The 13,362-nt window shown below is 31.4% G+C and overlaps 1 protein-coding gene across 1 annotated transcript in view; it reads right to left on the bottom strand.

Annotated features, from left to right (window-relative positions):
* The window catches only part of LOC149418107 (lachesin-like), a 394,668-nt gene that overhangs the window by 221,444 nt on the left and 159,862 nt on the right, over positions 1 to 13,362 (bottom strand). The gene's annotated exons all lie outside the window — the stretch shown is intronic.

Here is a 13,362-nt window from a genome sequence, read left to right on the forward strand (position 1 = left end):
GCGTGATGGTTAGTTAGTTAGTTAGTTAGTGAAAAATCACAGTTTTAATTTTGTTTTTAAATTATTAAACTACCAACATTTTTTTTTAATTACACCGATATTTCAAATATTTCCCAGTATTATAAACATGTTAAAATGAACGTTTCTATAAATTATGCCCAATGATTTCTTATATAATGAAACATATAATTTAAAAGCGTTTGTAAAATAGTAGTTTGAACATCAAAAAACAAGAAAAATATACATTTTTGCGTTGAAATAAAACTCTGATTACTTGTATGATGTTTTTATTTCCTCCTGAGAATTTTTAATTAAGTGGCTACCTACCCCCCTAACCAATGCTTCTAATTTATGGCTCATTTTATACATTGTTTTTTATCATGCCATGGTTCCGGCGGTGGAAATCCCGGCTAAAGGGAAATACGAGAAGCATTCAGAAACCAATTCACTACTTCTTTTTACCGTTCTTATTTTATAAGCCTTGAATAAACCCTGACTGAGCAAAAACCGGATAGGTTTAATAACCAAGTGGTATTCTATCTGCTGAGAAGTACAAAAGTAATAAGAAGTTGTCCTAAATTTTTGAGGTGGAAATTAACCCACTTCCTAACATACGATCGAGCTGAAAGACTCGCAGTCGATGACAATACATTCTATCAACTTTTGCTGACAATCCTATACACACGCCCTGACATTTTCGTATTTCTTTATTTTATTTTAGGGAAATCAACAGTAACAATATGGTTGGTTTATACATGTGCAATTTAATTAACTGTGAAACAAATTATCGATTTCCTTGTCATACTTATATATTATTTATTAAGAAATTAAACAGTACATTAATATCACGTATAAAATATATAATTATAACAAGAGATACTCCACTAATAATTATTAATAATATTTTGCTTCTATAATGCACTTGCATAATGTTGATTGACTAGATGATCATTTGTGGAAAAGTGTGTGGAAGGGTTTAGTTTTTCCTATGGGGAAGATTTAACCCGGACATAAAATCGGAAAAGAAAAAAGGATTTATTCCAGAATGTATGCAGGGGTAGTGCAATGCAATACATTCCATATTTTAAATAATATACATAATTGGACTAAGAAAATTAATGATAATAATACATAGGTGATTCCGAAAGGCATAAAAAAGCGCAATTTTAGTGAAAAAAGATAAAATATAAACACTAAAATGAGTGTAAACAGCCGTTTATGGAGGATATTTGCACATCTCTCGTCTCCAGAGGGCAACCAGAGGAGACTCCATCCAGGCAACCAAGGCAGTGATGGTTTTGTTACTTGAATGGCGTAGTCTGCGCCATAAGTTTCCCATGTGATGGCGGAGAAGCGCTCCGAAAGAGTGTACTCGTCTCTCCAGGAACATTTTCTTGGAGCTGCATTATCTCGGTAGGCGGAATAGTTGGCGTTAAGCATTATTTTAAGCGACTTTTAGCTTATGCCGTTGGGATAAATAATATATCAATACATTTTCTTTTTGGTTTAGTTGGTGTTAATTAAAAAAAGTTAATACATTTTTAATATATCTTTTATATTTATTTATTAATTTAAGATATCTACATCAGAAATAATTGTATTATTTGTTATTGAACACAGTATCGGCAAGCATTCTGATTTTAATTTCTCTGAAATCGGTTGACATTACAGCATTTAATATACGAAATAAATGTCAGTCCTCCCCGATCGGCATTTGGTGAGGTTTTCAGTTTCTGGGTAGAAGATTCAATCGTCGGTCAAACCAAAAAAAAATTAAAAACACATTTTAAAATATATGTTATATTTATTACATTTAAAAAAACTTTCTTATGTATGCTTATTTTTCAATTATTATTTTAGAGGATATTTTGCGCTTAAACCGGGAAAGTTTAATAGTTATGTAATATTCTACTAATAGTTCTGTGAACAGTAGATATCGCGTCCAAAAAAGTATGTTTCTAATTTTCTTTTGTATTTAAAAATCCAAGCTAAAATTTTCTCTGAGATCATTTGTAAGTAGTTACTTAAATATTTTTATACTGAATTATAAACAATATGTTTTATGTAAAGTTTTCATCTTGTTTTCAAGATATGAATTATTCCATTTTCCGAATAAATGTCACAATCTCAATGACAACAATCATTTTTCAAACTTTCTTCACGCCGATACCATAATACTAATTATTCCAATTATCAAATTGACAGCTCGTAGACCACTTTTTTCATGTCTATACCACAATAATTATTATTCCAATTGTCAAATTGGTCTACGAGCTGACAATTTCACTATTGGAGTAATTAGTATTATGGTATCAGCATGAAGAAAGAGTGGTCAACGAGCTGTCAAACATTCTTCATGCCGATGCCGATTAGTATTATGGTACTAATTATTCCAATCGTTAAATGGACAGCTCGTAGACCACTACATTTGAACTCTGGCGGAAAAAATTAAAGTACCCAACAAGGCCACCAGCTTGAACCGGTACAGAAACATAAAAAACAAATTTCCGGACACATTAAATGCCAAATGGTCGAGTTAACTAAGTAACAAAGAAGTGTTGAAAAGATTGACTTTATGTGACTGAGATGTTTCAATCTCGGCTTCTTGTTTGTGTAATCTCTAATTGTAGTTTCTTGGAAATTAGATTTATAATTGAACTCATTATTTACGTCGTATTTTCCATTGTTGTCTTTGATAAACGCTGGCTTAATAAAAACTGAAAATAGTTAAAACTATGTCGTATTTCAGAAGAGTTCCGAAGATGACCTTTATTTGATTGAGAGGACTTTCAATACAAAATCCCGCATTGGAAATGAAAGAAGTATTCAATAATATGATAAAAGTCATCAATAAACCCCGACTCAGTAAAAACCGAGTAAGTTTAAGAATGTTATCATTTGTTAGTTTGGCGTGTTCAGAAGTTGGCATTTATATATGGCTGAGAACTATTTCAATCTATGGTTCTTTACAAGGAGAAAAATATTATTAACTCAGAATATATTTAGAAGACGTCTTCTTTTACTAATAAATGCATCAATATTTGTATAACCACGTGTTCCTCTGTCCTCATGAAACATGCAATTTTAACTGATACGTTGTTAGGGACTCTATTAATTCATTCTTTAAAGGCCTGCGGTCCCGTTTTTAATAAAAAACCGAATAATTTGACCAGATTTATAATAAATTAACAGCATTTTATATTTGTAAGTTTTCCCGTTAATTTATGTCTCATTTGATTGGATATACGCCCATATAAGTAGATTTAACCAATTGAAAATATCAATTGAACTGTCCAAAACGGAAACCTTCCCAGTTGGACAGTTAAACATTTACTTTTATGTAATTGTATTTTTTCTATCTAATAAATAAATAAAAAATAATGAAATTCAAAAAAAAGATATTCAACAACCCATCCGGACTTTTTAATTCTAAGTTAGATATATTTTTTACGAAACATACTATTTTCATTTAGTCATAGGCTTTTTTAATTCTAAGATAAATATATTTTTTACGAAACATATTTTTTTCATTTATTCATAGGCTTTTTTTAATTCTAAGGTAGATTTCATTACGAAACGTACTATTTTCATTTATTAATAAGTTTTTTTAATTCTAAGATAGATATATTTTTTACGAAACGTTCTATTCTCATTTAGCCATAGGCTTTTTTTAATTCTAAGAAAGATATTTTTTCGAAACTTACTATTTTCATTTAGTTATTAGTATTCATTGTTTATAATTTATAGGTCCATCTCAAGTGTGGTGTATATTTTTTAAGGGGAAATCACGATAAATCTTTATAAAAAAACAGTATCTGTGTTTCCCTTTTGATAACTATAGAGTTTTACAGTTATTACTGGCTGAAGTTCGGTGTTTACGAGTATTGCGAGAGAAATTAGTTGTTTTTAAAGTCAAGTGTACAAAATTTTAATTAAATTATCAAAATTCTGTTTAAGGAGTGAGGATGAGAAAGTTTTCAAAGCCACGCTTCCACAAATACAATTATTATACTAAGTGTCGGGAGATAAAGTGCGCTAACTTAGGGGTAGTGATTCTACATGAGTGTTCAAAGAAAAAAATAATAATTCCAAATTATAACGTTTTAAGGTAGTTTTTAGGTAAAAAAAGTTGAATAATTTGAATGGGAAAATAAATATTGGAATTTCGAAAAAAGTTTTTTTCCGAACACTCTGTATATTATTCAGTATTTAGATAAAAAAATATATAAATATCTATGTCATAATATATGACCTACCCGAAATTGGACGAATAGCTGTCTTCAACGACAAAAAAATAATTGGTATGTTCCCATTTTTCAGTTGTTAGGCAGTTGAATTCAATTTCTACTAGGCGTATTACGTGATACGTGTCAATTCGGCATAAAAAGCACAATGTAAAATTGAAATTTTACGGTCGGACTTATCGTTCCAAGTTATGGCCGTAACGCCTTTCGTGCCAGCGTTTAGTTAAATTTGAAAGGAAACATGGTTGCTCCTCGAGCATCGTTTGTCCTGCCTGGTTTTGTTTTGGACTTTCGGAGTTTTTGAGTTACTGATGGCGGAGGTTTGCAGACTAGGCGTACTTGGGTAGACCAGGGGGCTAGGGGAACTAGGGTAGTTCAACGAGGGAGTGACTAGTACCAGGTGGGGGGCGCATTCTACTTTCTGCTTTCTGACGAAAAGATCGCTCGGCCTCACGCGATCTTATACAGGTTGGCTCGTCGGGACTAATAATAGCAGAAAACTGTTTGATCCGTATGTTCAAATCTTTTTGAAAGACTTTATCGTTGTGTGTATCTATCGTCACCGTTCAAGCAAATATCGCCAAACCACTACATACATTTCTGAGATACTTTAAATTGTAAAGATAAATTATGTTACAAAAGCACACACTTCAGAGCAATCTGTCCTGATTATTTACTCTGAAATGCTTTTTGAAAAGTTGGCTAAATAAGGGGGTATCGCAACACGGTTATAATATGTGACTCTGAGTTCATTCTGAGCAGTGGAGGATCGTGAGTATTCTAGAATGCTAATATTAAAAAAAATGGCATTATTAATGTTGCTGTAAACAAATTTTTTTTTAGGAAATTTCAGTTTAGCCGAATTTCCTGAAAATCTTCATAAAAAAAAGTTTATATTCTAAAAAAATTTAAAATCGTTATCAGCTACAACATCGATAATGCCATTTTTTCACTCTAGCATACCCAAAAGTCAAGAGCCGCCACTGATTCTGAGAAAATCGATAAAAACTGTTTTTAAAACGAGAGGGAAATAACCCTTCTTACGGAAAAAGTAGAAAAAATATATTTCAATCAAAACAATATTTATTGCAAATAGTAATAATTTTATGACAGAAAATAGCGTTTTAATGCAATTTTGTTAATGTGAATTTTATGAAAATTCAGTTGTGTAGTTTTTACTTAAATTAATATAACAATTATCTTATCTAACGATTTTTAATATTTAAATAATTTAGATATCATTTTGAACTTGTGCATGTGTGTTGGTGTGGGTTGGTGGCTTTTGCCACGGTGACGTTATTATTACAATATTCTTAATTATGTAATGTTTTACACTATCACATTTTTTTCTTTCACGGCATACCCTTTAATATTATACAACTCATTTACATGCGCCCTTACTTGTTTTTTCTTTGGATTTAAGATAAAACAATTGATAAGGAACCTAACATACGGCTTTTTACTTATCAAGTAATGTGACACGCATTTAAAAAAAAAAAATTACTTAATGTAAATGGTTGTGAACCTAATAGAAATGAAAACACTTCTTTTACATGGAGTTGACATTTAGAAAATAATAATAATTTTACGTGGAGTTGACATTTACAATATCAAAATAGTTTTTCATGACATTTAGCACATCATAATAATTTTACACGAAGTTGACATTTAAAACATCTAAATAATTTGACATGGAGTTGATATTTAGAACATCATAATAATTATGAATAGGTTGACTTTTAGAACATCAAAATAATTTTGCTAGGAGTTGACATTTGAAACATCATAATAATTTTACACTGATTTGACATTTAAAACATCCAAATAATTTGACATGGAGTTGATATTTAGAACATCATAATAATTCTGAAAAGGTTGACCTTTAGAACATCAAAATAATTTTGCAAGGAGTTGACATTTGAAACATCATAATAATTTTACATGGAGTTGACGTTTAAAACATCTAAATAATTTGACATGGAGTTGATATTTAGAACATAATAATAATTCTGAATAGGTTGACCTTTAGAACATCAAAATAATTTTGCACGGAGTTGACATTTGGAACTACTAAATTATTTTACACGGAGTTGACATTTAAAACAAAAATAATTTTACATGCAGTTGGTATTTAGAACATCATAATAATTTTACATGGAATTGACGTTTAAAACATCTAAATAATTTGACATGGAGTTGATATTTAGAACATCATAATAATTCTGAATAGGTTGACCTTTAGAACATCAAAATAATTTTGCAAGGAGTTGACATTTGAAACATCATTATAATTTTACATGGAATTGATATTTACAATATTTTAACTATTTTACATGGCGTTGACATTTATAACATCAAAATAAGTTTACATGGAGTTGACATTTTGAACTTCTGAATTATTTTGCACGGAGTTGACATTTTAAACAAAAAATAATTTTACATGCAGTTGATATTTAGAACATCATAATAATTCGAGATAGGTTGACATTTGGAACATAAAACTAATTTTTTATTTAGAACATCATAATAATTTTACATGTAGTTGTCATTTTAAACATCAATAATTGTGCATAGTTTTTTTTATTCTAAGATATTATTATACACTTCTAAAAATGCACCTGTACACCATTATGTAAGAAGAAAAAAAATAATTGTTGGAAAGTAAGAGCTTCATAGATGCACGCACAGATGGTAGTGCATAGAGCTTGCGTGGAAGTCCGCAAGATGGAGCCAGTGGCCAGTAGTCGCCAGGGCCAGTGGGAAGGCTCTCAGATAAACTTACTGTGGCAGATTCCAATTAGCCAGCTTCTAGTTAGGTCGACTATCTACTCACCATTATATTACACGGAGAAATAATAAATCTTTGATTAATCAAAAAGAACAAATTATTTATAAACTCCTTCCAAGAAGAGTCGGAGACCTGTTTGTACGAACACAACAATAATCTAAACCTTAATAAAACTCGTTCTCTGTATTTTGCACTAAATCAGTAAAACATAAAAATCATGTATAAGCCAATCGGGGCAGGTCGTTAAAATTAAATAACTTTAAAAACTCTTAGCCGAGCGACTACAAAGGTTATGCTAAATATACGTATATTAGTTTTTATATAAACCATATCATGTATATTATACCAATAACCGAACTCGTATTAGACTGTCGGAAAATACATTCAGTATCACTCAGGTAAAGACCATTAATAAATTGAATTTAAAAAACCCTTAGCCAAACGACTACGAAGGCTATGCTCAATATTTAGAAGTATTTAGATAAACATAATCGTATGAATTATAACAATAACCGAAGTCGTAATAAACTGTCAGTATTTTAGTATAAAACAATGTATTTTTGTGGGTTTTTTGAATGCCAAAACTATTCTACATTTACTAGTTCTTCACAACATTTTTTCATAGAACATGATACTCTCAAAATTGAGTGATTCAAAGTGCTAGGTTGTGGGACTGAATAAATATTTTACATTAAAGTAAAAATCGTTTTCAAGATATGTTCTCATCCCATTAATCAAAAGAATTATTATTTTATTGAGTTCATTAAATTGCCTAGCCTATTGATCGTTTAAACGATGCCTTCGATGTTTGTACAAGTTTCTAAATATCAACAAAAAATCATTCAGCATTTTCACCAATGAATTGAATGAACGTTTAAAAAAATTGTTGTAAATAATGATTTTCCCATTCCTTAAAATACTGTTATCGCTTTTGACAGGGGATAGCGTTACTTCCTGCGTATTGTACTTACTCCTCACTAGACAATCAATTAATTTCCGGAATAAAACCTTTGATCTTTGGATCCTTTGACGTGTTAAAACCTGGCATTACAAATAATATCAGCTATCATTTCGACTGAAAACTTCCTATCATTCTAATATTTTACTTACAAATACAGCTGACATCCAAGGTTTCATAGCTCAGTGTTAAAAATCGATGATTAACGTTGCCAACAAACAAAAATCACAGTGGATCTGAAAAATTGACGACTAACGTTGTCAATAAACTAAAATCACAGTGAATCTAAACAATCTATGGCTAACGTTGTCAACAAACTAAAATCACCATGAATCTAAAAATTGTATGGTGAACCTCATTAACGTCTTCAAAAAACTACAATAACAGCGAAACTAAAAAAACCTTTGGCTAACGTTGTCATACTTTCAAACTTTGTCAAACTAAAGTAACAGTGAATCTAAAAAAATAATGACTAATGTTGTCATCAAACTGAAATCGGTTATATGTTAAAAGTTTGAAAAATTAAGTGTCAATGAAATATTTACGTTTCTTTGGATAAATTGTTTTATTCCTTAAGGTAATTAAGTACGTAGGTATTTGAGTACTTATTTTCAAATCTTATGATTTAACAGAAAACTTTGGTTTTGATTTGTCAATTTGCCACTTCAAGCAACGTTACAATTCAGAATGGTTGTCTTACACCAGGGCGATACTGAGTTTATCTTCCACTTCCGCAAATAATTTATATATTATTTTAATTGAGTAATTGAAATACAAGAAGGCTGTAATAACATACTTCATAAGTAAATATTATTGTTATTTTCAATTATTAAGTGATCTATTTTATAATTTCTTTAACCCTTCAGAAACTGCCATATTGTATGTTACGTATCTCAACGACGCTGTCAAATGGTGGGAGAATTTGTGTATTTCCGTGTTACAGTAAAATTCAAATAAATAACATTTCTGAACGTATAATTGGAAACTGTTTTTGAAAGGTGGTAAGATACCCTATCAAATTGTTTTATTTGAATTAAATGTATTATTTTAAATATATTAAATATTAAAAAAAGCAAACAAAATAAAGTGTTAAAATTGGCTCACCTTACGTTTTTTCCTGTAAAAACTGAACTAAAATAATTAAAGAAAATTCCTCTTCTAAATATTATGATGTATTAATGTAATGCATTTTTCACATTATTGTAACCTCACTTTTTTGTCGTTTTATACAAATATTCACAAAGTTTCATTAATTTATCTCAAATTGCTGTTGGAACCTTTGGTTTCAACTAAGTGTACATTTTATTTATTCTGTGGTTAACTTCTATACTTAAAAATTTAGCATATTTTTTTTCTTTCTTTTTTTACATCATATTTTTACCCTGATGGTATAGATACAAGGATTTCTATGAGACCATATGAGCTGTTCAACAAATTAAATAAATAGACTCTACGGGTACTAGCTGTTGGTTCGCTAAACCGAACAAATAAGCCTGAAGGGTTAACAAATTTTACTTCTAATAATTCTAGTAATGTCCCACTAATTATTTTACTTCTTAAGTAATGTTCCACTAATTATTTTATTTCTTAAGTAATGTTCCATTAATTATTTCAATTTTTAAGTAATGTTCCACAAACTATTATATATATCACATGCTTATAAAATACCCTTATGGGCATATATATAAACAAAAAAAATGATTTTCTTAAGTTGCATTGAGATTTTCTTCCTTCAGTTCAATTTCTCCGGCAATAAATCGTTTATAAATAGATTATGAAAAGTTTTACATATTTAATTATTTTAAATGCGTTTGTTGTATGCATTATTTCCTTTTGTATACGATATTTTAGATATTTATTGTGATTGGTCCCGATCCTTTTAATTATTTATAAAACCGTGTGAACTGTTTACCATTCAATTGAATTGTGTATTGTTTGTTTCTAAAATACTTATTTGGAAACAGCTTTTTTTATTCCGAAAACAAGATTTTTTTGTCAAGAGCTAAAATTTAATGCCTTTTAGACAAATTTTCTGGGAAAATTCTTTTTTCTGTTGCCAGAAAAGATCCCTTATAAAATATTAACACTGCGACGGGAGTTGATCCAGTATTCTCCGGATCCAAACGTAGTATTTACTAACAACTAAGCCATGGAAGCTTTACGTCGGTTTTTTATGATCAAAAACAGAAATGACGTTAACATGAAAATCAAATCACCAAAGTGCCCTTTAAAATATCCGATTTTCCACCTCAATCCTTTCAGAAAAATGGCAAAACAAACATGTAAAAAACCCCCCTTAAATGTGTGTATACAGGGTGACAGGTATCTGACACAAAATATTAAGAGACCTACATTTTTTTAAATACAGGAGTTATTTTTAGTATTATACACAGTCAAAAAAGTTTATATTAAAATTTCAAATAATATTATAAAATATTTAAAAAAAACCTAAGTCTTATTTTGAATAATACTAGTTTTTGATAGCCAACAAATGACTGCAAACTACACCTGAATTGTTTTGAATGTGAAAAACATAGTGTTCCAAGGATAGGAAAAAAACACTGGGACCTAACCTAACCTAAGATTCGTGGGGTGAGGTTTTTCCCTCTACACAGCATCCATAAAGTTTTTTTTATGCATAGCACATAACTTTGTGCTATGCATAAAAAAATCTTGTCTTAAACATTAGTTTGCCAAAAAAAAAAAAAATATTTGACAAGTTCTAGTATCTTCACCAAAAAATGTAGACAATTTGTCTCGACGCCATCTAGTGAGAGAGTTAGCATTTACAATGCCTTTCTCAAATAAAATAAAGTTGGTTGTTTCAGGTGAAAAAATGTAACAAGCACTAATTGTTGAATGAAACACTAGTATATATTGAATTATTTCGCGGATAAGAGATTTTTTCAATTTTTTCAATTCAATTCAATTCAATTCGTTTATTCCTTTAAAAACATTACAAAATTACATTTTATTTCGTTTTTAAGTACATTTGTAAAATGGTATTACATAATTAGTGGTGTATAAACTATACCAGCATCAATAGAGCTTGCCTTTTAAAGGCAGCTTCACCGATGCTAAATATGTCGATATCCGAATTAATTCTGTTCGACAGCAAGACTGCTCTTCCCACCGGCATGACCATTGGCAAGTTAGTCCTGCAGGCCGAGAGATAAAACAGTCTATGCTGTCGGTGACGGAGATAACCATCAGGAACATAGAGACTAATACTCTCCATGATAGTCGGATTTACTAACCATCCACGAATCAGTTTGAAGAAGTGTGATACAATATGCACATCTCTTCTGACCCGTAGATGGTTCATACCGAGCATGCCCAAGAGAAAGTCAGTAGGATAGAGCCACGGGTAGTAGCCATACTCCCTCAGGTAGAGGAATCTCAGAAATTTCTTCTGCACTCTCTCCAACATGAGGGAATACTTCACCTGATGTGGGCTCCAAACCACCGACCCACTCTCAAGCCTACTCCTAACCAACGCAATGTATAGCACTTGGAGAACCCGGGTGTCTCTAAAATTCATCGCAGTGCGTAGGACGAAGCCCAGCATTTTCATTGAAGCACTACACGTCATTTCGATATGAGTATGAAATGTCAGCCTACTATCAAACATGATGCCAAGATCTTTCATAGTGGAGACACGTTTTAAACTTCGGGCATTCATGGTATACCGGTAAAACCAAGTATGACGTGCCCTTGTGAAAGAAAGAATGAAACATTGAATTCGATCCGATTCCGTTTACTCCAGTCAACAATTCTATTAATGTCCGATTGGAGTCGAATGCAGTCTTCTAAAGTTTTAATTTCCAAGAATAGTTTTAGGTCATCAGCAAAAAGAAGTGACCTGGAATGCAGAATATTTTCTGTAATATCGTTAATAAAAATTAGAAAGAGGAGCGGTCCTAAATTAGAGCCCTGTGGAACGCCTGAGAGTACAAGGAATAATTTTGACATGAATATTCCATGAGATACAAATTGATTTCTTCCAGTAAAATAGCTTGCAAAGAATATGAGAAACCGTAAAGAAAAACCTATAGTTGACAATTTATTCAATAATATGTCATGGTTTACGGTATCAAATGCCTTCGAGAAATCATTATATGAGCAATCTACTTGGTAGCCCTTATCCAAAGATTTGGAAACATAATCTGTGAGTACCAGTAGGTTAGTATCTGTTGATCGACCTTTTCTAAACCCATGCTGTCGTGCTAATATCGGAATTAAGAAAGGCTCTACTTGAAACAGCACATGTTTATGAATTATCGATTCGAATAACTTAGCCGGGGCGGAAAGTATTGCCACTGGCCTGAAATTTTCGACAGATGTCTTTGATCCACTTTTGAAAATGGGACAAATTTTTGAGACTTTCCAGGAATCAGGAAATACACCAGTATCTAAAGATAGGTTGAATATAAAACTTAGTGGCATTTTTAAAAATTCAACACATCCTTTTAAAAAAAATACTGGAAGAAAGTCTGGCCCAAGTGAATGTGTATGTTTCATGTTATTAATTGAAGATTTAACATCTGATTCGTCTATATGACTTATATCAATGTTTTGGGCTCCCTTCATATTCATCTTGGAAGCAGAAATGGGATTTAGTAATGGAGGCTCATTACTGTACACTGATTGGAAATGAGTTGCAAATGCATTGGCTACATCCGCTCCTCTAACTTCCCGATCACCATGCATCATGATGTCTGTTATACCACCATCTTTGCGCAGTGATTTTACGTAGTCCCAAAATGCCTTGGGATCATGCTTGATATCACTCTTTATTGAGTCGACATACGTTCGGAATGCTATATGAACATTTCTTCTAACAACTGCTCTGAGGTTACTGAACATTTCATACTCATTTTGGTCACCAGTAGCTTTCCATTTTTTATGGTGAGCATGTTTTATCTCAATGCTCCTGATGGTATCTCTAGTGAACCACTTCGGATACCTACGTCCACCTCTGTTGGGAGGTTTCCTAGGGAAGCAAGCGTCAAATACATTATATATACATGAATAAAAATGGTGTAGCGCCTCATTAACGGTATCGAATTTAGAAAGTTCATGCCAATCCGATTGGCTCATCATCTGATAAAGTTTGACAAAATCACCCCTACCAAAAATCCATCCCCGCAAAGCGCCGTCTGTAGTTTTAGGTAATTTGGTAGTCTTCGGAGGCTTTTTACAAGAATACCGGAACTCTAATGCGGGGTGATATTTGTCCTCATATACGAGGGGAGAATCGCTATGAATGACATTTAATTCAATGTTACACAAAACTATATCCAACATCCTCAACTTAGATTTGGGAATACCATTATTCTGGGTGAGCCCAAACACTTCGCATAAAAAATTGA

This window comes from Hesperophylax consimilis, chromosome 14, assembly GCF_061612785.1.
Source record: "Hesperophylax consimilis isolate HC1 chromosome 14, BYU_Hcon_1.0, whole genome shotgun sequence".
NCBI lineage: Eukaryota > Metazoa > Arthropoda > Insecta > Trichoptera > Limnephilidae > Hesperophylax > Hesperophylax consimilis.